General features: G+C 32.5%; 1 protein-coding gene and 1 long non-coding RNA gene across 2 annotated transcripts in view; one reads left to right on the forward strand and one right to left on the reverse strand.

Annotated features, from left to right (window-relative positions):
* LOC140444602 (monocarboxylate transporter 2-like) overlaps positions 1 to 23,822 on the reverse strand; it is a 798,852-nt gene that overhangs the window by 228,783 nt on the left and 546,247 nt on the right. The window lies entirely within an intron of this gene.
* LOC140437667 (uncharacterized) lies at positions 2,323 to 6,356 on the forward strand. Its single transcript, XR_011950402.1, has 2 exons — positions 2,323 to 2,389; positions 6,044 to 6,356. It is a non-coding gene; the product is annotated as an uncharacterized lncRNA (long non-coding RNA).

Consider the following 23,822-nt stretch of genomic DNA (forward strand, 5'->3'; position numbering starts at 1 on the left):
AAGGTGTTAGCGAAATTACATATCGAAGAATATTTTCTAACGACTATAATTTAAGCTTTTTTGTTGCTAAAAAAGATCAATGTTTAGTTTGTAATAAATATGATAGGGCTAATCCAACTGACAAATTGGATTTAGAAGACAGTTACAGAGAACATCAGAAAAGAAAAGAAGTATGTAATCTTAAAAAACAAAATGATAAGAAAAGATCTAATGAACAACGGGATTTTGTTTCAGTTACTTTCGATCTACAGGCCGTACTACAGATTTCAATTGGATTGACTGGAAACTATATTATTCTCGAAAATTATGTGTCTACAATTTGTGTGTATATGAAGCCGCATTACCAAATGCAGCTTACTGTTTTGACTGGTCAGAAATTAACGGTAGACAAGGAAGTTCTGAAATAGAAAGCATTATACTCCACTACTTATCAAAATGTGTTCGAGAATATGTAAGTGAAATAAGTTTATTTTCTGATACCTTCAGAGGACAGAATCCGTTTAAATATTATTGAACACAAATTTTTAGAGTCTGGACATTCCTATACGGAAGTTGACTCTATGCAGAGTAGTAACGAAACCGCTAAAAAACACAGATCTATCTATGGGATGCCAGATTACTTGTCTGTTTTTTAAAATGCAAGACGAAATAAAAATATCAAGGTTGATGATAAAAAAGTATGTATAGAACCATACAAATGTAAAGAATTTAAATACTACGACTTTTATGATTTAAAAAATTTGTCACACACTTTAATTAAAAACCGGACAAAAGACCAAAACGGCGAAAAAATAATGTGGTTGAAGATAAAAAGAATGAGATTCGTGAAAGGAGAGACAAACAGAATCTATTTTAATTATGACATGTCAACAAGCTTCAATTATTTCCTTACTGATACTGCACGACAGTCAACAAGAAAAAAGCACGCCAAGTTATCAACTAATTCAAGCAATCTTGAAGAACTTAAGCGACTTTATGATGCACATTTGCCAATTAGCATAGCAAAAAAGAGAGATTTGGTACAGCTATGTGATAAGGGAGTGATACCGGAGGAATATCACGGGTGGTATCGTAATTTGAAAATGGGAAATGATGTAACAGACATCTTGCCAGAGCCTGCTTTCAGTGACGAATCGGACGAGGAAGCCTCATAATAATAATATTGTTATTATTATATTCGAAATAAATTTGATTTTTTCTATAAAACTGCCTGTCATTCATATAAACAATAACTATAACTACACACAGCTGTTAATAAAATTTTCAGGGAAAACCAGTTAAATGTCATAAATATCGACTAATACCTTAAAACATTGCTATTACCTAGTAAAAGCCTCATATCTCGATCACAAAACTGGACAATATTATACTTGGTTTAGTATATTTGTGTTAAATATGTTATTTGAAGAGTAATTGATTTATTTAGATTTACAGGTAAAACCAGGTAAGTGATAGCATTTCCAACTTAAATTTAGGATTACTCAGATAGGTGTCTCAACTTTTTCAAACTAATGATAGAATGTCATTTCAGATATATGCATCTTTCACTAGAATACCTAATATCAAAAACAAGCTGACTGCTTAATTCACAATATAAAACTAAACTTTAAAAACGTTTTTTCTCGATTTCGGTATTCCGACATTTACCTGGTTTTCGCAGTATACCGACGATATATACCTTTTAACATCAATGTAATAGAATTATTAATTGATATTGTGACCGCAAGCTGGATAGTATAAACAAAGACATAATCGCAACTCAGCAATAAGTACATGGCAACAGTAGGATATGTGCGTAAGATAACTTAGTGTTGCATCACAGTTTAATTCTTTTTTATACTATGGTTGCATTAATATTGATGACCAAAATGGGTAAAGGACAAAATATAATGGTATGATGTGTATGTTGTCTTAGTGTTGAATTATAAAATTTAGGCTAAAAGGAATTAAGCTACACAAGGATATGTAATATTATGAAAAAAGTATATCACTTTTTATTTATCCTAGTGTTACACTCAACAAAAGGGTTTATTTTGAATCATTTGATATGAATATGACAAAAGTCATTTTTTTTACATATCCTATTGTTGCTTTGAGGCGAGGATTTATTACTTACAATTCAAAACAGTCCCGTTAAAAAATGTGTGTAATTAACCCTCACTACGTTAATCAGTATGCACAATAGATTTTATTCGTTGCGTAATTACTATGTGAGTATGTTCTTGAATTATTCCAAATAATGAAATAAGAAAGGCTAAGTTGACCCCACCAATAATACACAATATCGATGTTAAATACTATATATTGTGAAAAATATTATCACTTAAACATAAGTCAATTTGTTTCAAGACAAAAGCTATCAATTAAATTAATCAAAATGTTCAAGTTGGTAAGTACGTTAAGAATTAATATTTATTATTTTTTCATTTCTTTAATATTTGAATTTATTGTTTAGCTTTATCCGTTGATCATATTTTCTATTAATTTAATGGAGCCAGATTAAGGTCATAAAATTGAGTTATATAAGAGACTTTACGACCTTTTTTTACTTATATTATCGAAATGTTTTACAGCTCTATATTATATCCTCTTTATTCATTGACAGATTTATCTTCTCTTCGAGTTCTTTTGATCATTGGTTCTCTATTTAACTTTTCAGTATAGCTTTTACTAATTTTAGAAGACATTTTTGGAAAATTACTTCTATGTTATTCCTTTTTGTTGTTAATTTTCCAATTCTAAAACTATCAAATACTTTATGAATCCAGTGTTTCACTTACTAGATGTATGTATAAAATACATACCATGTCTAATATACATAAAATCTGTGCAATGATTTGAAAAAAATAAATCAGCATCTTTTTTAACAATAATTTGTAAGCCAAGCACTGTCAAGTGTTCATACGGTTTCTAAATGGTTAAGATTGTAAAAAGAACTAAAGATTTTTATTCAACGTTTACCGTAAGGACATTAGCACGTCCTCTAAAGTCCTGATTATGAGTAGTGAAGAAACGTATCTGAAAATTTCGTGACTATGCTTGTTCAGGTCGTTATAGAACTATTATGCGACGTCTGAGAGAACATGCTAGTACACTTTTCTCGAATTAAACGAACATCCTTTAATCGATAAGAAAGGCAACCATTGATACATGTTAAAATATACACAGAGGTTTCTTTAATCTAAGAAGAACTACGATTTCTATATATTTGTCCTAGTGTGCCTATTCCTTTAAGGAATTTGGTGAGTATCGCAGCCCAGTTTACTCCATCTGCAACAGTTCTAAAGAGATCTATTGTTTTCCACTTCACTGACCTAACCGTGCTTCGTCTTCACGGTTTAATCTTTCTCTCCCCTTTTCCTGGGAAGATCAATCGTATCAACTAATATTTTGTCTTTCTTATTCAATGAGTGAAGTAGCTTATTTTTCTTTCCTTTATGGTGTGACCTTCATAGTATTTTTTTCTATTTTAATCGATTGTTTGAAATGTTTTTAACGTGTAAGGCGCAATGTTTTAAATGCTTCGATAACATTATATCTCAAAGCTAGCAAGGTATTTTTAGTTGCACATTCTAATCTAGGCTTCAAGTCTATCTAACATAATAGAGAATAGAGAATGTGTCGCATCTAGTACTCTTGTTCTAATTTTTATTTCCAATTTTTCATTGCATATTATTGCTTTCATTTTATTATAGGCGCTTCAAGCCATCTCAATGCATTGTTTTATTTTAAGGCTACGGTACCATTGCACATTTCGCCGACTTCTTCTTCTTCTTCTTAGCCTTCTGTCGTCCATGTTTGGATACAGGCCTCTCCCAACTCCTTCTATTAGTCTCTGTCCTGAGCAACATATTTCCAATTTGTTCCGGCTGTTCCTTTAATTTCATCAACCTATCTCATCTGTGGTCTTCCTCTTGGTCGTTTACTTTCGTAAGGTCTCCAGTGTTGTATTGTAGTATTCCAACTTTGGTCTTTTTGTCTAGCAGTGTGGCCCGCGAAGCTCCATTTAAGTTTGGCAATTTTTATTGCTATGTCCTCGACGTTTGTTTTGGATCTTACCCAGTCGTTCCTCTTTTTATCTGACAGTCGTATACCTAACATTGCTCTTTCCATTGTTATTTCTGTTGTGGCTAGTTTATTCATGTTTGCCTTGGTTAGGGTCCAGGTTTGACATCCATATGTCATGATAGGAAGAATGCATTGATTGAACAATTTTTTTCTTAAGTATTGGGGTATTTTGGTTCTTAAGTATCCAACTAAGTTTTATAAATCCTGCCCATGCTTGTCTTGCTCTTCTAGTAATTTCTGCACTTTGGTTCTCTTTGTGAAGTCTCAGGATTTGGCCTAGGTATATTCCTGGATTTGTTCTGCCATTTATAGTTATACGTTTGGGGTTATCTGTGTTTGTCATTATTTTTGTTTTTTTTTTCATATTAATTTTTAGGCCGACGTATTGGGAGCTGGTTGCTAGTTCCTTCATCATAATTTGCAGTTCCTCGAATGTGCTCGCTATAATTACTATGTTGTCAGCGAATCTGAGGTGGTTTAACTTGTTGCCATTAACGTTAAAGCCATATGTTGATCAATTTGTAGTTTTGAAGACGTCTTCTAGGGCTAGGTTGAAACCCTTTAGCGATATTATGTTTACTTGTCTCACTCCTCTCTTAATGGTGATGGGATTTGTATTTTCGTCTAGTTGTACTATCATAGTTGCATTTTCATATATATTATGTATTAGTTGCCTATATCTCGAATCTATTCTACAATTATTAATAGCTTGTTTAATGGCCCACATCTCGATACTATCAAACGCCTTTTCATAGTCGACGAAGGCAAGAAATACGAGTAGTTGGTATTCATTTGATTTCTCTATCAATGTTCTCATCGTCAGTAGATGGTCTAATGTACTATATCCTTTGCGAAAGCCAGCCTGTTCAACCGGTTGGTAATTGTCCACTTTGTAGGTTTGTCCCCTTTTTTGTGTAAGAGTATTTCGCCGACAGAGCATTTCGCCGACATCGACTTGTATCTGGGTACTTTATCTAAAGCTTTTCCTTTACCATATTTTCTTTCATCTTTAATATTGTTGTTGTTTTTGTATCCAGAGCCATTACATGCCTACTGCAGTACTGCGTAGTGCGACTAACCAAAATTGGCAGTCCTTCTCTTCTGTACAAAAGGGGTACTGTATAGTATGCGTCTCTATTCCATTCACTGGTGTTCTGTTAATTCGGTTTCTATACCAGCTGAATTCATGGTCATTAGCAAACGGAATATACATAATGTTAGAGAACAGATAGTTAGTCAAGACATACAATTTAAAGAGATGTAAGTACATGGTGTTGCTTTCTGAACATACGATGATTTCTATATAACAATTAAGTCCATCAAAAAGGGAGAATAATGTCTATGTGCAATCTTGAACTCACTGGTTTCTCCCTTTCTCGTTAGGTATGTATATTACCATAAACTTATAAAAGTAAAAGGAATATAAATAAAAATATTTAAAGCAAGTACGTAAACAGAATAGATAAATATAACATACATGCAAAAGATTATATGGAGCAATTAAAATACACGTAATAAATGTTCCACCAAAGGTGAATAAATTAATGTAAAACAGCTGTACGGAATAGGATACTAACTTTGGATATCACAAATCTTGTCTACAAAAGAAATCAGGAGTATGCTATATATTAAAATTACTTTACTTAATTTTAAAAATACAGAAAAGATATTATGAAACTCCGCGCTAGACTACAGTACGGCCTGCTGTTTCACTTTTTTTTACTTTTGCCATAGATTTAAAACAATTAGGTAGTTTATTACAATTAAATGAAATATACTGATGTTAATTTATTTAAAAAATGCTTTTTGGCATTAACGTTTAAAAATACATGCTGTTTAAACTATTTTCAAAATATACGTAAAATATAACGAGCAGTTTATGATGACGTGCAGAGAAGTTTTATTAATAAAATAGAAATGTGGAATGTAATTTAGGCCGAAGGAAAATTTTTTATATATCTTTGCTTATTTTCAGTGTATCGTAGCAGCTCTTCTTGCACTCTCAGTAGCTTCACCAGTTCCTGAAGCCAAAGCTGACCCAAAACCTCAAGTCCTAGCAGCCTATGCAGCTCCTGTAGCCTACACGACCGCTTATTCCGCAGCACCAGTTGCCTATTCAAGTTACGTAGCTCCTGCAGTTTATGCCAGCGGCTACTCTGTTTATTCACCATATACTTCTCCATACGTAGTCTATTAAATATAATAGTGAAGCCAGATGTATTTATGTAAATTTTTTATGTAAATTATTGTGAATTCATTGTGCCTATAAAATAAATGTAAAGCAAGTCGATTACGAGTTTTCAGTTTAAAATGCCCTTTTTAATAAGAACAATTAAAAATAAGTGATAAAAAGAAACAAATCAGCTATTGGAAATAATACGGAAATTAATACGTTTTATATAAAATTTATATATTTTATAAATTATTTGTCAGTGCCTCTATACATTAAAAAACCTAGAGTTATAACCAAAAATGTGATAATACATTTTTTGAACAATCATATTCACAAAACAGTAAAAAATTTATTAGTTTTGAGAACATTAACCTTCAACATTTAGACAATACTTTATTCTTCCTAATATTGGTGTCATTACAAAGAATCTTTTAGACACTATTAAATAGCTTATAAAATGATATGAAATGGTGAAATTGAAATAAAACTCTAATGAAATTCTCTATAAGACCATGCAAAAATAAGTTCAGCTAGATACTGTAGGTTATCAGGTCATCTTTAATAACACTTAAAGAGTCTCCGTAAAGCTCAATTATTTTGACACCATAGATATAAGGGATAATTGAATTTTATCTTTAAAGCTGAAAATCACATAATAGTATAAACTCTTTCAATAAGGATTTGCTAGACGACTTTTTTAATAAGATATCTCCTCCATGGGTTAAACAGTCACCTACATAACCTAAACAAAGTCGTCATTCAAATAATCACTTTCTGTTTAAATATTTTTCTGGATAACCATTAAACTGGTTTAGATTTTGCCCCTAAAAACCAAATTAATAATTTTTCTGGAATCAACTTTTCTAAATATAAGATATCTACTTTTAAATATCTTTAACGATATCATCCAAAATATCATAGTTATTGTCTCCTTCCAAAAGTCTTAGTTTCTCCTTTCCTTAAACTCGGAAAAGACCCAAACAGTGTGAGTCATACAGTCTAATATCCTTACTATCTGAAAGGTATAATCCAAAGAATCCTTAAAAAATGCACAAATACTGATTGTTCATTAATAAAATTAACCTACACTTTTTGTTAAAAGTTTTACCTTATCCTCTTTGTGTAATATTTAATTAACACAAAACCGAAACCTTCCACGACTATATTTATTACGGTAAAACCAAAATATTTCATTTAACCATGTTCAACAGAAAAATATGTTACCCCAACTTTGGTAGTAAATATATAAAGTAATACAATTAACATTTACGAGCGAACAAATGGGGGTAATAAACGCAAACTACCCCAAAGCATTCCTCTCTGGGATTCTGGATCAAGTCAAAGTAATTTTTACGACACAACTTTCCGTGTAATATTGCGAAGAGACTCAAGTTTATATAAAAAGTAAAAATTTTGCTTGTACGAAAACTATATGCGGTATTGTAGGTATTTGTAGGAAAACGACAATGAATAATAAAAACTTTTCATATAATGATATACAGGAACGGACAGAGCAAAGACTAATGGAGAATTAATATGTATTATCACAAATAAACATAGTATTAGAATGGAGAAAATGTACAAACATAAAAATCTTCTATTGCCAATACTTTATACGCTACCTAGATATGACATGTACGAACTCATTACTTAATAGCCCCCCATAAAGCTATTAACCCTTCGATATATAACAAATTGATCACCGATACTCCTTGGAGACCCGTAAACTCATCACCAGCATTTTTGCCCCAAGGCGCTGGTTTCTAATGCGGAAGATTGCCTGTTACCTGTTACACTTGTCGTTTATGTAGTAATTTATTAAATTCAGAAATTATTTAAAGAAAATTGGTTTAAAATTTAACCGATATATTTAATTATATCGTGTGTCTTACAGTGAGCGGTCTATTAGACGTATTAGAGGTAATCAATGAGCAATTCACTGTCCATGTTGAACGAACAAGGCAAATGGAGAGAAATTGCCAAATATTATACCAGTCAATGCACTGCATCTGCTTTTAATGCATCTGAACTTGAATTATTCTTTTAAATTAATAAACCTTAGCAATTTGCAAGGATTGATCCGAATTAAATCAGTAATCAGTTTACAAATATCTATGAATCTATTTTAAAATCGTTGATTTTATTGTGGTGGTGAGTTTTTATTATCTACGAGTGCATTTATGCTAATTGGTGATGAGTTTACGTGTATCTGCCTCGACGTAGGCTCTGATCATAAAAAATCCAAGCAATTAAAAGGTATTACATGAAATAAAATGGATTATTACGAACTATTTTTTTTTTTAATTAGACCCAACTTTTTTTAGTTTAAATAAATCGGTTAATGAGGTGAAAATAGTGTTACCAAAATATGAAACACATTTAACTTACCCTTCAAAAGTTATGACGAATAGAAATTTCAGTTAAAATTCACATGTTCTCAGTATATTTTTTACTTTTTAGTTGACAGATGACACTTTTTAATAGTCATCTGTTATTTCTTATAAGGGGCCACCATATGAGGTATGAGTATGTACAGTTCCTCATAACTCAACTCGCTAATAAAACTTCTGGGGTTAAATGGTCTCTCTTCTGGACTTGCCATGCTATATGCTTTGTAGTGAAGGATTGATTTGGCATCGCTCCTGGTTATGTATTCTTCTTTACTTTCCAATAATCTTGTCTGTAGAATACCCATAGATATTCTGTAGGATCTTTTGTTCGAGTATTAATAATTTTGTGCGAATAAAAGCAGTAGAGATGGATGCAATGAGATCTTTAGGTATTTCCAGACGAGACCGAATCAGAAATGATGTAATAAAACAACGTATGGGAATAGAAAGAAATATAACTCAAGATATAGAGAAGAAACAATTAAGGTGGTATGGGCATGTTCAACGGATGCCAGCATCAAGACTCCCCAAAAAAGTAATAGAATGGCAACCGATAGATCGACGGAAAAGAGGAAGACCCAGATTAGAATGGCAACACGGCGTAAACAAGTCCATGAGCGAAAGAAATTTAACAACAAACGACTGCGAAGATAGGAAGAGATGGTGTTTAGGTATCGGAAAACGTCGAAACACGTTCTAAACCGATGTATATATACACTTCTCCAAGAAATTAACGCACCACTTTGAAATATTAAAATATTTTATTAGCGTTAATAAAAATTTCCATTGTAATATTATATTTTGCAAGCCCCTTGTATATGCTATTCGTACACTCTATATTTATTGACTGTGTTTTATCACTATAGTTTTTTTTGCAACAAAACCAAAAGAAGCAAAAAATGTACTAATTCTATAAATATACTAATTTCCAAGTGTTCACGAATTTTCTTTGGCTACTGTTTAATTGTTGATTATTGTTAATTGTGTTTATTATGGAGCGTCAATCACGTAATTTAACTCAAGATCAATGTGCCCAAGCAGTGATACTGTCGGAAGAAGATTGGAGTTACCGAAGAATTGGTCGTCGGTTTAATGTGTCCCACACATCCGTCTCACGGGTGTTAGAAAGATTTCTCGAAACAGGGTATCATACTCGCAGACCAGGGCAAGGACGAAACCGGGTACCTACCCCTATTGAAGATCATTTTTTAAGAATTTCTGCTCTTCGACATCGTTTTGTAACAGACCGAAGTCTACAAATTCAGCTTCAAAACGTGTATGCTATACAAATTAGTACTGAAACTGTTCGCCAGCGACTTAGGGAATACAACTGAACACCTAGGATTGCCGCCCGAGGTCCTCTATTAACTGCAGAGCATCGAGGGGGGAGGCTACATTTTGCCAGAGAACACGTTAATTGGTTAGAGGCTGACTGGGAACGAGTGCTATTTACTGATGAATCCCGATGTTGTTTGTATAATAACGACAGACGTGTTCGTGTGTTGCGATGACTCAACGAACGATATGCTCAGTGTAACTTCTCACACACCACATTTTTGGTGGAGGATCAGTTATGGTGTGGGGTGGTATTTATTTGACCGCACGTACGGACCTAGTGGTCATACAAAATGGAACTGTTACAGCTGAAAGGTATATATTGGAGATCCTGAAGCAACATGTAGTACCACTCACTCCTTATATCGGTGAAAATTTCTTACTAATGCAAGATAATGCCAGACCTCACTCTGCACAGATCGTCAGAAATTATCTAGAAGAGGTAGAAATTAACACTATGGAATGGCCAGCACATAGTACGGATTTAAATCCGATTGAAAATCTCTGGGATATCCTTGGTAGGTGATTAAGAGCGACACCGATCCAACCAAACAACTTACAGGAAGTGGGAGAGGGGCTGATCCAGATTTGGTGAGAACTAGACCAAAATGAAATACGGCAATTAATTTTAAGTATGTTCCAACGATGTGAGGCTGTTATACGTAGTAGAGGTGGAAGCAATCGTTATTAAGACTTTTTCATATTTTAGTTTACTTTTCTTATTATTATTTTTTTAGAATTTTCCGTTTTATTTTTTTTTTCTCCTGTACTTCACCATTTTCTGATGATTAGACAAATTGTTATAATTACTAATAAAATGTAGAATAAATCTGGTGAAGTTTTATTTTTTATTCTTTGCCTGTTTACAAATAAAATTGATTTATTGAAGTGGTGCGTTAATTTCTTGGAGAAGTGTATATATAAATAATTTTGTAGTTTTAGTGGGTACAGAGAACGATACATTATTGTGAAGCGAATTATGGTTTTATGTAACCTTGTCCTTACCGTTCTTTGATTAATCAAAAAGCTGCAAAGATTAAAAGGAAAATCAAAGATCCTTAAAAGAAATCGATTCCCAGAGAATTTGAATATAATGAAAGATATTAAAAACAAGAGATTTAATCGATCTGTACAAAAATATCAAAGAATCGTTGGAGCAAAAACTTAACCACTATACAACGATAAAGAAGAAAAATGATATTCGACAAAGTTGAACAATAACTGGTTGGCTAAAGTACGATAAATATCTTCTCCATGTTTTTTAGTTAGAAATATCGTTCTTCAAAGATTATCCACCGATTATTCGACTTATCATCTGAGCTTTTAGAATTTGGTGATGACGCTAATAAACAGGATCAAATATATTATTAAAAGGAATAGAAAATTCAATCAGAAATGTTTAAAATGAAAAAAACAGCCTTAAACCTATTTAATACCGGATTCAATACCCGTATTATACCTTAAGAATGCCCGCATTATTCCTTCAAAGTTTATCTTCAGCTCCATCGCCATAATAGATACTCTTTAGCTTGGGATTTTTTTTATTTAGAATGTACAGTTGCATCTGCCAGAATGGTTAATATCGGTGCGGCGATTATTATTCGCTGAAAAATGAGTGCCCAATAAATTACTTATACTATTAGGTATGTTAAATGCTACACAATAATTGGCAAAAGAAGGGCATACACTTAAAAAATGGTTAACGGTAACTTTTACATTACTTATTTCATATATAGATAGATCACTTTTAGACAATTAATATAAATGAGTAAGTCTTGTGTGTCCAATTCGTAATCTTGTTAAACAGAGTTGTTCTCTTCTGTTTCTAGTTGAGGGTTCCCAATCTGTAACGTCATTTTTAATTGGCTTCAGTAATGTTTGAGAAGATTGCTATTCCTTTTTCCACTTACACAAAACTCGATTCGATGAAAGCTTTTATATTAGTTGCGGTATTTCGATACTCGCGGCTTTTCCTTTATCGCCACATACAGCAGTTTCACTCACGCACTGTTTTTCTCTTTCGTTACCTGCAATGCCAATGTGGGATAGAATCCATATACTTCTGATAGTACTAGAATTTTCTTGAGCCTGCATAAGTTCTAGTTTAATCAGTTTCCCAAGGGTACCTTTGGGATAGATCTGCTTAAGAATTTGAAGGGCGCTTAGTGACTTATTTAAGATAATTGAGTTAGTAATGTCATTAGAAATTATATGCATGCTAGCTTTGAAGACTGCATAAAGCTTAGGTGAGAAAATCGTAAAGTAGTTTGGGAGACGAAATTGATATCGCTTGGGGCAAGGAATGAAGTGCCTACTCCTCTGCCATACTTGGATGCATCTGTTAAAATTTTATAACAAAGCTCCTAAAGCTGACTGAGAATTAAATCTAGATTATTCTTGATCTCTTCATGATTATCAATACCTATATTTTTTAAATTGGGTTAGGTCATATTAGACGTTGCATGTGATAATGTTAAGGAAATTCGGTGGTGATATAATGAAGGCTCCCCACTTTCACATTATAAATTTTTTAGAGGTGACGTTCGGAATGCCAAGTCTAAGTGGTGTGTACTGTATAGAGTCTAGCTCTTTTAACAATATGGGGATGCAGAGTTGTAAGAAATTGATTAATAATATATTTTTGATCTAATTAAGATTCTGTAGATTGTTAGCAGAGTAGAATTATCAGTAAAGCTCGGATTAATGGCAAAATGCATTTTTTGCCTATTTTGCCTATTATAATTGTTTTTTGCACTTTTTGCCTTTTTTCGTAAATTCCGCCTATTTGTGCCTGATATTATTCTATTACTAAACCATTCTATAATAAAGTTTTGGGTCAATAATAAAATATCAATGGTTTGTTTATATAACAGATTTCTACGAAAATGTACCTGATCGAGACTTGAGGGTTAACTATTTGGAAAATGCTTTTTCGAAAAATATCTTAATAAATACTTACCGGACGAGAGTACGTTGAGAAAACATACTGTGGAAAAATGTTATGTGGAATGTATTTCAAAAAAGAAGCGGGAGGTAGAGGGCAATTTTTTGTATATTATCGTGGATGAAACGACAGATGTATGCAGGTATATAGCTAATTTAATGATTGGAATTTTGAACGAAAACTTTTCGAGAAAACCTTATTTAGTTGCCGTTAAAGAATTGGAAAAAACACACAATTTAACAATAAGTCGATTTATACAAGATAGTTTAACAAACCTCTTTTTACCCAACGCTATATCAGTGAATAAAATAGTTTTAATGCTTTCAGATGCTGCGGCATATATGTTAAAAGCTGCTGTTAATTTAAAGATTTTTTATTCTAATTTAATTCATTGCACTTGTGTAGCCCACGGGGTAAATAGAATTGCTGAAGAAATAAGAAATCTGTTTCCGTTGGTAAATAATTTTATAAATTTTATGATAAAAGTTTTTGTAAAAGCTCCGTTGAGGGTGCAAATATATAAAGAAAGACTTCCCGGTGTCCCTTTGCCACCTAAACCAGTAATTACAAGTTGGGGAAGCTGGCTCGAAGCATTTTTTTACTTTGAACACTGCAATGAAATAGAATTAGTTATGTCAGAATTTGATGATGATATTTCCGAAGCCATTCGAGAAGCAAAAAAAATATTAAAAAATCCCAAATTGAAACAGGAACTCGCTTATATCAATGACAATTATAAATTAATAGTTACCACAATTACCTTATTAGAAAAACAAGAGATAAATTTATGTGAGTCAGTAAAATTAATAGATAATTTAAAGACGAAAATTAAATCGGCACCTGGAAGTAACGGTCAATTAATTTAAAAAAAAAATGAAATATGTTTTCGACAAGAATGAAGGTTTTTCGTTTTTATCTAATGTTGCTAAGGTTTTGAATGGGACATTTTCCGAGGAATTTCAAATTATGCCAGATTTATTATTCGCTATAAAATATGCTCCAATTACATCTGACGATGTCGAACGTTCGTTTTCAGTGTACAAATTAATTTTAAGTGATCGAAGACATCGTTTTAAGACCGAAAATATTGAAAAACATTTAGTTGTTTCTATTATTGATAAAATTTTAAGTGGTTACAATGTTTAAATATTAATTTACAGTTATTTAGTTACTAGTTTATTTATACTAATATTATGATTATGATGTGTAAATATACCTGCCTTAAGTTAATATTACGTTAATTCACTTTGTACAATAAATAATAAGTTATATTCCTTTATTGCCTATATTTTGCCTAAATGTTAATATTCCTGCCTTTTTTAATAAAAATCTTTGTCTATATAGGCGCCTTTTTCTTCAATTTTTGTTGCCTATAAATCCGAGCTTTAATTATCAGAGCCCTTGTCTATATTTAACAATGTTTTCATTAGATTAAGTTTCTTATTACAAGTCAATGCTACTTGTCTAATGTGTTCTTTCCAAGTTATTTAATTATTAAACCATATACTTAAGAATCTCACACATAATTTGACGGATAGCGATGTGTCGAAAAGCTTAAAATTGCGATTATTTGAGAAGATTTTTTTTAAGAACCGTACCCACAGTTTTCGTGACACGAGAATTGAAAACCTGTAACACGAGATTACTTTTCGAGTTTTTGTAAAAAACTTTGGAAAACGAAGTTAAATCAATATCTTTATCTTTTACAAAAACAACCAAGTCATTTGCATATAAACGTGCTTTTAAAGGTTTTTTGAGGTTTTTGATTATGTTATTAATGGTAATTAAGAAGAGTGTAGGGCTAATAATTGGGCCTTGGGGGCTCCTATTTTCTTCTCCCTGTTTTTCGAAATAGTAGTCATACATGAAACTATCTATTTATTAGAACGTTCTTAATAAGATGACGGCAATTTCCAAGAATATTGCATGAATGTAACTTTTTTAAAAAGTCGTATTTCCAACATGTATTAAATGCTTTTATTAAGTCAAAAAATACTGCGATACAATTTTGTTTGGATGCCACAGATTCGTGAATATCCAGGTCAGACTTTCCAGGTCTAATATGTTGCCTATCCCGGATCGGTTTTGTTAAAAACCATTTTGTTCGTTTATAAGTAAATTCGAATTTTCTATAATATGTCAAGTCAGCCTTGAGTTGATAATTTTTTCTAGTAGCTTGCCCATTGCACAAGTTAGGCTTGGCTCGGTAATTTAATACCAGTTTTTCTTTTTCAAAATTCGCGAATTAAAAGTACATATTTCTTAACATATTCTTATCTAAAAATGACGATTGAGTCAACAAAATATGTTATGTGCATCCTTCTGTCCATAAATCTAAGGTTAAAGAAAATTTAGATAACCTAACAAGTGATTGACACTTTGTTATGTCGTATTCTCATGGTAAAATCGTACTTGTCAAAGTTCTTCTAGTAGCTAATATACTTTTCATATCTTGTTTACCAAAGTCTGCATTTAAAAATTGATATATTTTTTTTACTTAGCCAATGAAGGTCTTTTGCAATAAAATTTAATTTTTGTTTAGTTGTTATTGTCTTTCTTGATGCTGACAACGATTTAGTTGCAAATTTTTTAAAAAATTTTCAATTCAATTTTTAAATTTTTTCAATCAAATTTATATTTTATTTTTATTTTATTCATTATTAATATATATTTATTAGGGCTCCTGATAATCGTATAAATATTGCACCTTATTTGGTATTGTTCTCCAAGAAAACTACAGTTATTATTTGGTCTAAAAATAACCATCCGTAAATATTCAATGCGTATTTTAGTACATGCACCTTAACGTACCATATGGTGACAAGAATTTGGTAAGAAGGTGACTGGCGCTTTTGAATATCAATCATGTTCGAATGAACTACGGCGACCTCTAGTGCTCGTATGAGCGTTGTACCTATGTATTCTGGCATGTGACGGGAATAATAAGTGCAGCGCATGTTAACAGAATATTTCAAATTAGTAAAGCATTATGCGATTGGTATATTGTTAACGCATTAAGAATTCTGCAATCGACAATAGTAATTAAAATTTAATAATTATACCTAAATCACAACAAATATTTAAAAATCTAATAGCGAAGTATTAGCAGATGTACAGGCGCAATTCAACCCTTCATTATTATACTTTATAATGGTTAATGTTATCTTCTACATTAAACTTATGGCCATAAATTTAAAAATTAGTAAAATGTGTAGAAATTATTCAAAAAATGTAATATGGCCTTTAATCTATTTTTATATTATGTTTTGTCTGAATATTAATTTTTTTTTGTATTTAAGCCACAATTTTTGTAATTAATATAACATGTTTGTTTTAAAGTCTTCAATGTTCGAATGCGTCATCCAGAAATTAGCCCAGTCGTCAAAGATTGGCTTCTAAAATTATAAGAACAAGCTAAATTTTGCTGAAAATGTTAATTTTGGAACCCCAAAAAAGATTCAAATCAGTTAAGAGCGTAGGCACAAAATTTCGCATCAATGCTTTTTAAATGCTTTCATTTTTTTCGAATCCTGAGAAAACTAACAAATATTTTAAAAAAAATTAAACGCAGAATGAAAGAATACATTATTACCGAGGGCCGAAAGTCCCTTAGAATAAACAAAAAGTTTTTTTGAATGAGATATTTAAAATTCAAAATCACACTAAATTTTCTCTTTTTTTCACCCCTGTAACTTTTTAAAATAAACATTATAAAAGTTTTCAGAGTCTTTTGGCCCTCGGTAATAATGTATTCTTTCATTCTACGTTTAAATTTTTCAAAAATGGTTATTAGTTTTCTCAGGATTCGAAAAAAAAAATGCATTTAAAAAAGCATTGGCCCGAAATTTGGCGCCGACGCTCTTAACCACTGTTACTCACCGGCTTCCTCTTAAAAGGAGGGGGGGCAGGAAAAAATAGCTGAGATAATTTTAACCCTTAAGTACCATGGCGGGGTCAAAATTGACCCCCCGCGTTTTTAATGCCAAGTATCGCTACCGAAACATAGATTGAGCATTGCGCGCTTTCTGCTAATCTTCGACCGGTAGGTGATTTATCGATCTACGAAAATTCCGTTAGTTTATCTATCTATCTATAGGAAGCAGGTTTTTTATTTTGCTGCGAGAAATATGTTGCAATGCGTTTTCTAAATGATAACTGGTCCAGTTTTCCCCCATGTAAACGATGAAGTTGACAGGCATTTTGAACAGCCATATCAATGCAGTGATTGATCAATGCGGTAAAGGCTATTTTGGTCACTACGATCTACTCCTCCCATGTTTACATTATACTCATGTACGAGATTTGGATGTTCTACCTAAAATAATAAATATAACTAGTGTTACACAGACAGATTGTCTATTTTGTTTCATACCTGGATCGTCTTCTTCTCCTTCTGTGAATACAGCTTTACAAGATGACTTGATTGAAATCCTGCGGAGTTAGAACAAAGCGTTACTAAATTATTGTGATTCCATTTTACTGCAATTATATTTTGATCAGCAATTTTTCTGTAGTCATATGTCCTTCTCTTTTCTTTTTTCATAATTTTTGAATCGTGTAATTACACTCCTGGTAAACGATTTTCTCTAACCGTGCCGGTGGCTAAAAAGCTTTTTTCCGTTAATTTTTTCATAAGGGGAATAGATTTGTAAAGTCAAAAACTAAATGGAACTTTTCATTTGGACATTTTTTTCTTAGCACATCAGAATATTCCAATACAACGCTTGCTCCGACTCCATAATCTATATAAATTTTACTAATATTAGTTGATGATTCTTGGTATGGTTCAAACCAATAAATATGTGGTGATGTGCCAACCCATAATTTGTAACCGTATCTGATCGGTTTACCATGTATAAATTGTTTGCATGAATGCCTTTCGAAGTAGTTAACCATTGCTTGCATTGCCGTTAAAAGTCATTACTTTATAAACTTCTTATTCAAATTTACAAACAAACGCCTGACTGTTGCAAACTTATCTCCTTGTTCTACTGTACAGTTTTCTGTCAGATGAAAGTTTGACATGATAAATTCAAATTTATCTCTCGTAAGAGCTTTTGTCACAAGTTGATTGTAGAATCTCTGTCACGTTGCCAAAACATTCTCCTGCGAGGAATATTCACATAACCACTCAATATGAGAGTTCCCGTAGAAGAGCCTTGACTTCATATTCTAGAACTTTTTGTTGGCGATTATTTTGTGAAGCATATCGATTAGTTTTTGACGTATAAGTTCTTTATAAAAAAAGGGAAAACCATTCAAGGAGACTCCTAGAATCATGTTGTTCTGGAAGTTCGTTTACAATGCTACATTGGTCTTCCATCTGAATGTCTTCTTTTAACATGTGGTATTTTTTTTTTCTTAGACACTTTAACTGTTCTTTTTTCTCCCTGCTCTGGCAATGAAATATTATCTTGAGAATCGAATAATAATGCGTCACCGTCATTATTTTGCACGTTTATTTCAGCAGAAGCTTTTAATTACGACCCAGGTAAATTATATATCAACATTGTATCTTCATCACCAGAGTCTTTGTCTATTAGGACATCACATGCATTTATTGGAGGCATCAGAGTAATGCTATCTACATTTGGTACTACATTTTAGGTATGGGAAAAACCTACCGGTTTAAACCAAAAACCGGTTTTTTTACTTCGCAATAACCGGTTTTATCGGTTGTTTTTTTGTCACGGGTATAACCGGTTTTTTATTTTTAAAGTAAAAACCGGTTATTAGGTTTTTACGGTGATTAGGATTAGATTAGGTATTATTTTGGATCCCAATTATAATTATTATTCTCAAGTAATTATTCCAAACAAAACCATAATTCAAATTTTATTTGAATTATGGAATTTATGGTAAAGCAAACTGAAAGTGCAAACTTGTAACCTATTGGATTAAAAAAACCGAAAACCGGTTTTTGGAAAAACCGGTTTTTGGCTGGTTAGAACCGCCAGGTTAAACCGTAAGCAAAAAAAAAACCGGTATAACCGAAAACCGGTGTTTTGTCAAAAACCGCCATCCCTACTACATTTTTATCATCTTCTAACATACTAAGCGCATCCTCCAATGAAAAGCTTCTAAAAATAAATACTATGGTTTTTTCCTGTCGTACAATATTTTGTAGACTAAAATCAAATGGCCTAACGCTAGTTACAAAATAATAATTTATCAAATTTATAAATCTAAATTGAAATATTTATGTATTTTCTACAAGTACACACAAAAATAATATTTTTTTTTGCATACATATAACAAATATTTACTTACTTAGCAAATCGTATTCCAAATTCAGCCATATTATAAAATCTGTAAAATTTATCACAAAATTATTGCCAAATATTTAAAAGCCAACAATTCACAACTATACTCTATGGTTGATTACTACTTACTGATAGTATTTAGGCTGTTATCAAGAAGTATGATCCTCATAGATAATTAAGTTAAAAGATATCTGTGGTGTACAATTTTTTGTACGTCAGGCTGTATCTGGGTTAATACTGATATTAAAATTAGGATTTTATTGATTTCATACCATCTACTTTATTTTACTTAATCAGTAGACCCATTTGTACCTTTCGGTGTTGGGCCGTTTAAAATACAATTTATTAAATTACAATATTTGACAGTCTTCTGAGGTGTCCTAGCTCTTAACGAACTTTCTCCATTCCTTCCTATTGGATGCCATCTGTGTTGCTTCCTGTCAAGTCTTACCCTTACCCTTCTGTTCTTCCCTATTGGTTGGGCTTCCCACACTCTTTTTACTTGTCTTTTATTGTCCATCCGGGTTAGATGTCCGAACCATGCCAATTTTTTTTCCTTGATTGAGTCGAGTATCGGTTTGATTTTGAGTATTTCCTCTATTTCTTCATTTCTGATTCTATCAGTTCTTTTTACTCCTATCGTTCTTCTGAGGTATTTCATCTCTACTGCCTGAATTCTGCTCTGAAGTCTTTTGTTTAATATCCAATTTTCTGCTCCATATGTCACTGTAGGTCTATATATTGTTTTGTATATTGTCATCTTGGTCTTTGTGAATATTTCTTTGTTATTAAGAAATCCTCTATTTAGTGCTTGAAATAGTTTTCCTGTGTTTTCCATTCTGTTGTAAAGATCGTCTTCGATGTCGCCTTTGTTGTTGATTGCTGTTCCTAAGTATTTGTATGAATTTGTCTGTATTATTTTTTGTTGGTCTATCGTTACTTCTATTTGATCTTCCGTCCCTTGTTTTCTTGATATTTTCGTTATCTGAGTATTCTCTTTGTTTACGTTTAAGTTGTATCTGCTTGATTCTAGGTTCCATTTCTCTAAGTTGTATTTCAGTTTTTCTGCAGTTTCCGCAATTAATACTATGTCGTCTGCAAATATACACATCTCAGCATTTATCATTTGCATTCTGTTCCAACCGATGCAGTATTTCTTGAATGTTTTCCTACATTCTTTCACTATCTTATCTATTACATTTATGAATAGCACTGGGCTGAGACTTCTCCCTTGTCTAACTCCTTGTGTTGTTTCAAATGGTTCTGACTGTATATTTAACATTCTTACTGTATTTGTTGTTTTCATGTATATACTCTTTGTTACTTCTATCAGTTATTCACTTACTTGTTTCTTCTTTAGGCTTTCCCATATATCTTCCCTTTTGACTGAGTCGAATGCTTTTTCCATGTCTATAAAGTAACTCATTCACCGTAATTTACATAAAAAGCTTAAGGAGACTGCTGGAATATACAGAAAACGAAGACCAACCACCATAGTTAATCAGGATAACCAGATAGTGCTGGTTGAAAAGGAAAAAATTGATATATGGGAAAATTATATCCAGGAGCTCTTCCATGACGAAAGACCCATGAGTGAAGTTTATACAGACGATAAGCTGACTGGCCCTTCAATCACCAAAGAGGAGATAGAAAAGGCAATATTCAATTCAAAAAACAATAAGGCACCTGGACCAGATGAAATCCCGTCAGAAATACTTAAATTACTGGATGAAAGGGGAATTTCAGCACTACACAAAATATTTAACTTAATTTATGAAACTGGCTGCTATCCTCAACAGTGGTTACGCTCTACCTTTATTCCCCTGCCCAAGAAAGTCAATGCAAAAAGATGTGAGGATCACAGACTCATTAGCCTGATGAGTCACATTTTAAAGATATTCTTAAAAATACTACATCAAAGAGTGTACAAAAAATGTGATTGGGACATTAGTGACTCCCAGTTCGGGTTTAGGCAAGGTTTAGGAACACGAGAAGCAATAGTAGCAACACAGGTGCTGGTCCAAAATTGTAACGATCAGAAGAAGGATGTGTTCCTATGCTTTTTAGATTACCAAAAAGCGTTTGATCGTGTCCAACACCACAAGTTAATGCAGATCCTCAAGAAAGTTGATATAGACCAAAAAGACATAAGATGCATTGAAAACTTGTACTGGCATCAAACGGCACAGTTAAAAATAGACAATTCTATATCCAAACCCATACATATAAGAAGGGGCGTTCGACAGGGATGTGTACTTTCTCCTCTTTTATTTAACATTTATTCGGAAGCCATATTTCAAGAGTCTCTGGAGGATGCAAAGATGGGAATCAAAGTGAATGGAGTACTGATCAACAACATACGATATGCTGATGATGAACGAGGGATATAAACAGATTAGAAGCTTTCGAAATGTGGCTCTATCGCCGTATCCTAAAAATACCATGGACAGCAAAAATCACAAATATAGATGTCCTTAAAAAAATAAACCAAGAACGCCAACTTTTCGAAACCATCAAGAAAAGGAAAACGGCGTATCTAGGTCACATCATGCGAAATGAAAAATACCAGTTCCTCCAACTTATAATCGAGGGTAAAATTGAAGGCAAGAGAGGAATGGGACGCAAGAAAATGTCCTGGCTCCGAAACATAAGGCAATGGACAGGGATTAACGACATACAATCTCTGATACATATTGCAAGAAATAGAGAATTAATGGAAAATGTGATCGCTAACATCAATTAGTGGATTTGCATCTAAAGAAGAAGAAGATTATGGTTTCGTATACTTTTGCTGCTACATATAGTAGTGATATACCTCTATAGTTTTTACAGTCTCTTGTGTTTCCTTTCTTGTATATAGGTATAATTACTGCATTTGTCCATTCTCTGGGTATTACTTTTCTCGTCCATATTAGGTTATATATGTATAACAGTTTTTCTTTTGTTTTTACTCCTATATATTTCATCATTTCTGGTGCTACTTCGTCGCTTCCTGGTGCTTTTCCAATCTTCATCTTTCTTATTGCTTCTTCCCGTTCTTCTTTTTTATAGTTTCTGGATTTTCCGTGTTTCTCATGGATACTCTCTAGTTGTGGCTTTTCTTCTCCATTGTATTCGCTTGATTTCCATTCAGTATCAGCTAAAAATGTTCCCTCCATCTTTCCATTATTGTCTTATATGTCGTTTATTATTGTTCATGCCATCTAAATACTCCTAAAAGAATATGATGTGTTCAATAAAACGAAATATGATTGGAGTGTCACCGAGAAACAAAATTAGAAATACCAAAACAAGACGGATAACAAAAGTCAAAAGCATTATGAAGGAGGTGGAAAATGAAATAGCGATATATCTGTTACATAACCAGATACAATGATAACAGGTGGATACGTAAAATTCTGTAGAATCACAGTAAAACCTCAATTGATATGGGTAGACATAAGAGTGGTAGTGATAGAGTCGAAAGAGGTGAATAGGGATGAACAATAATATAGCATGTTTTCACATGAAAAAATAGTCTATGAGTTAAAATTTCGAAGTCAGAGAATTAGTCGAATATACCAAAGTGGTATTTCATAAAAAATTTACTTCTATACGATTACCTAACCGTTTAATGAATAAAACAATAACAAGAAACTGTATTAAAAAGATTGCCACATATTTTATTCATACGAACCCCAAATATTTTACCCACTAAAATTGTAACTCCAAAAACACGAGATAAAATCGACATGGTTTTCCACCGAAACTTTTTAAAAATATGTATAAATAAACATTGCCGGGCAAAAACCCAAACATGCACTTCGTGAAATTATAATGTATGACAGTACAAAAGTTGGATGCTTTCCATTCTGCAGAGCTATTATCATGTAGATATAAAAATAGCACAGGATGTAAGGGGATGTAAAACAATTAACGTTTTATAAGTTTAGTAGTTTAGACCAGGGTGGATCTGTGAAAAAACCACTAAATTTAGATGGAAGAGGTGGCATTCGGATTTTTGAAGAAATAGTTAAATACAGTAGAACCTGCTTAATTAGAACTTCTTTCATTCGAATTTTTATTCTGGTACCTAGTATTTCCTATATAAGTAATGTTAAAAAGTCGTGAATAATTCGAATTATATTTTGGATAATTCGAACTTTTCGAAGTTAAAAAGTTAAAATTGCCAATTATTTCATGCTTGAAATTTCCGCTAAAAGAGGTAGTATTCTTTTCTGTTCTAACGTGCAACTTGTTTCAAGGCATTCAAGGCCATTGTACATTGTACCCGTACCTGTCACCTAAATTCTACCCCATCTGGCACGCCCCTTCAGTTGAGATGCGTTGGCGTTGCAATTGCAATCACCGCAAAACACGTCAAGTCACTTCGTATTGAGTAAAGATGTCGTCGCATGGTAATACGAGAACATACAAAACTTTAACGTTATCGGAAAAAATAGATGCAATTAGAGAAGTAGAAAAGGGGACGAAGAAAAAATCTGAGATTGCCAGGGACTTTGGAATTCCTCCTAATACATTATTCACCTACTTGAAGAATAAAGAAAAAATTCTCAACAGTGAAAGTGAGTGCTGTAAAGATCGAAAAAGGTTAAGGAACCAGAAAATCCAAATTTAGACAGTTGTGTGTTAAAATGGTTCAAACAAGC

The sequence above is a fragment of the Diabrotica undecimpunctata genome, chromosome 1, assembly GCF_040954645.1.
Source record: "Diabrotica undecimpunctata isolate CICGRU chromosome 1, icDiaUnde3, whole genome shotgun sequence".
Lineage (NCBI taxonomy): Eukaryota > Metazoa > Arthropoda > Insecta > Coleoptera > Chrysomelidae > Diabrotica > Diabrotica undecimpunctata.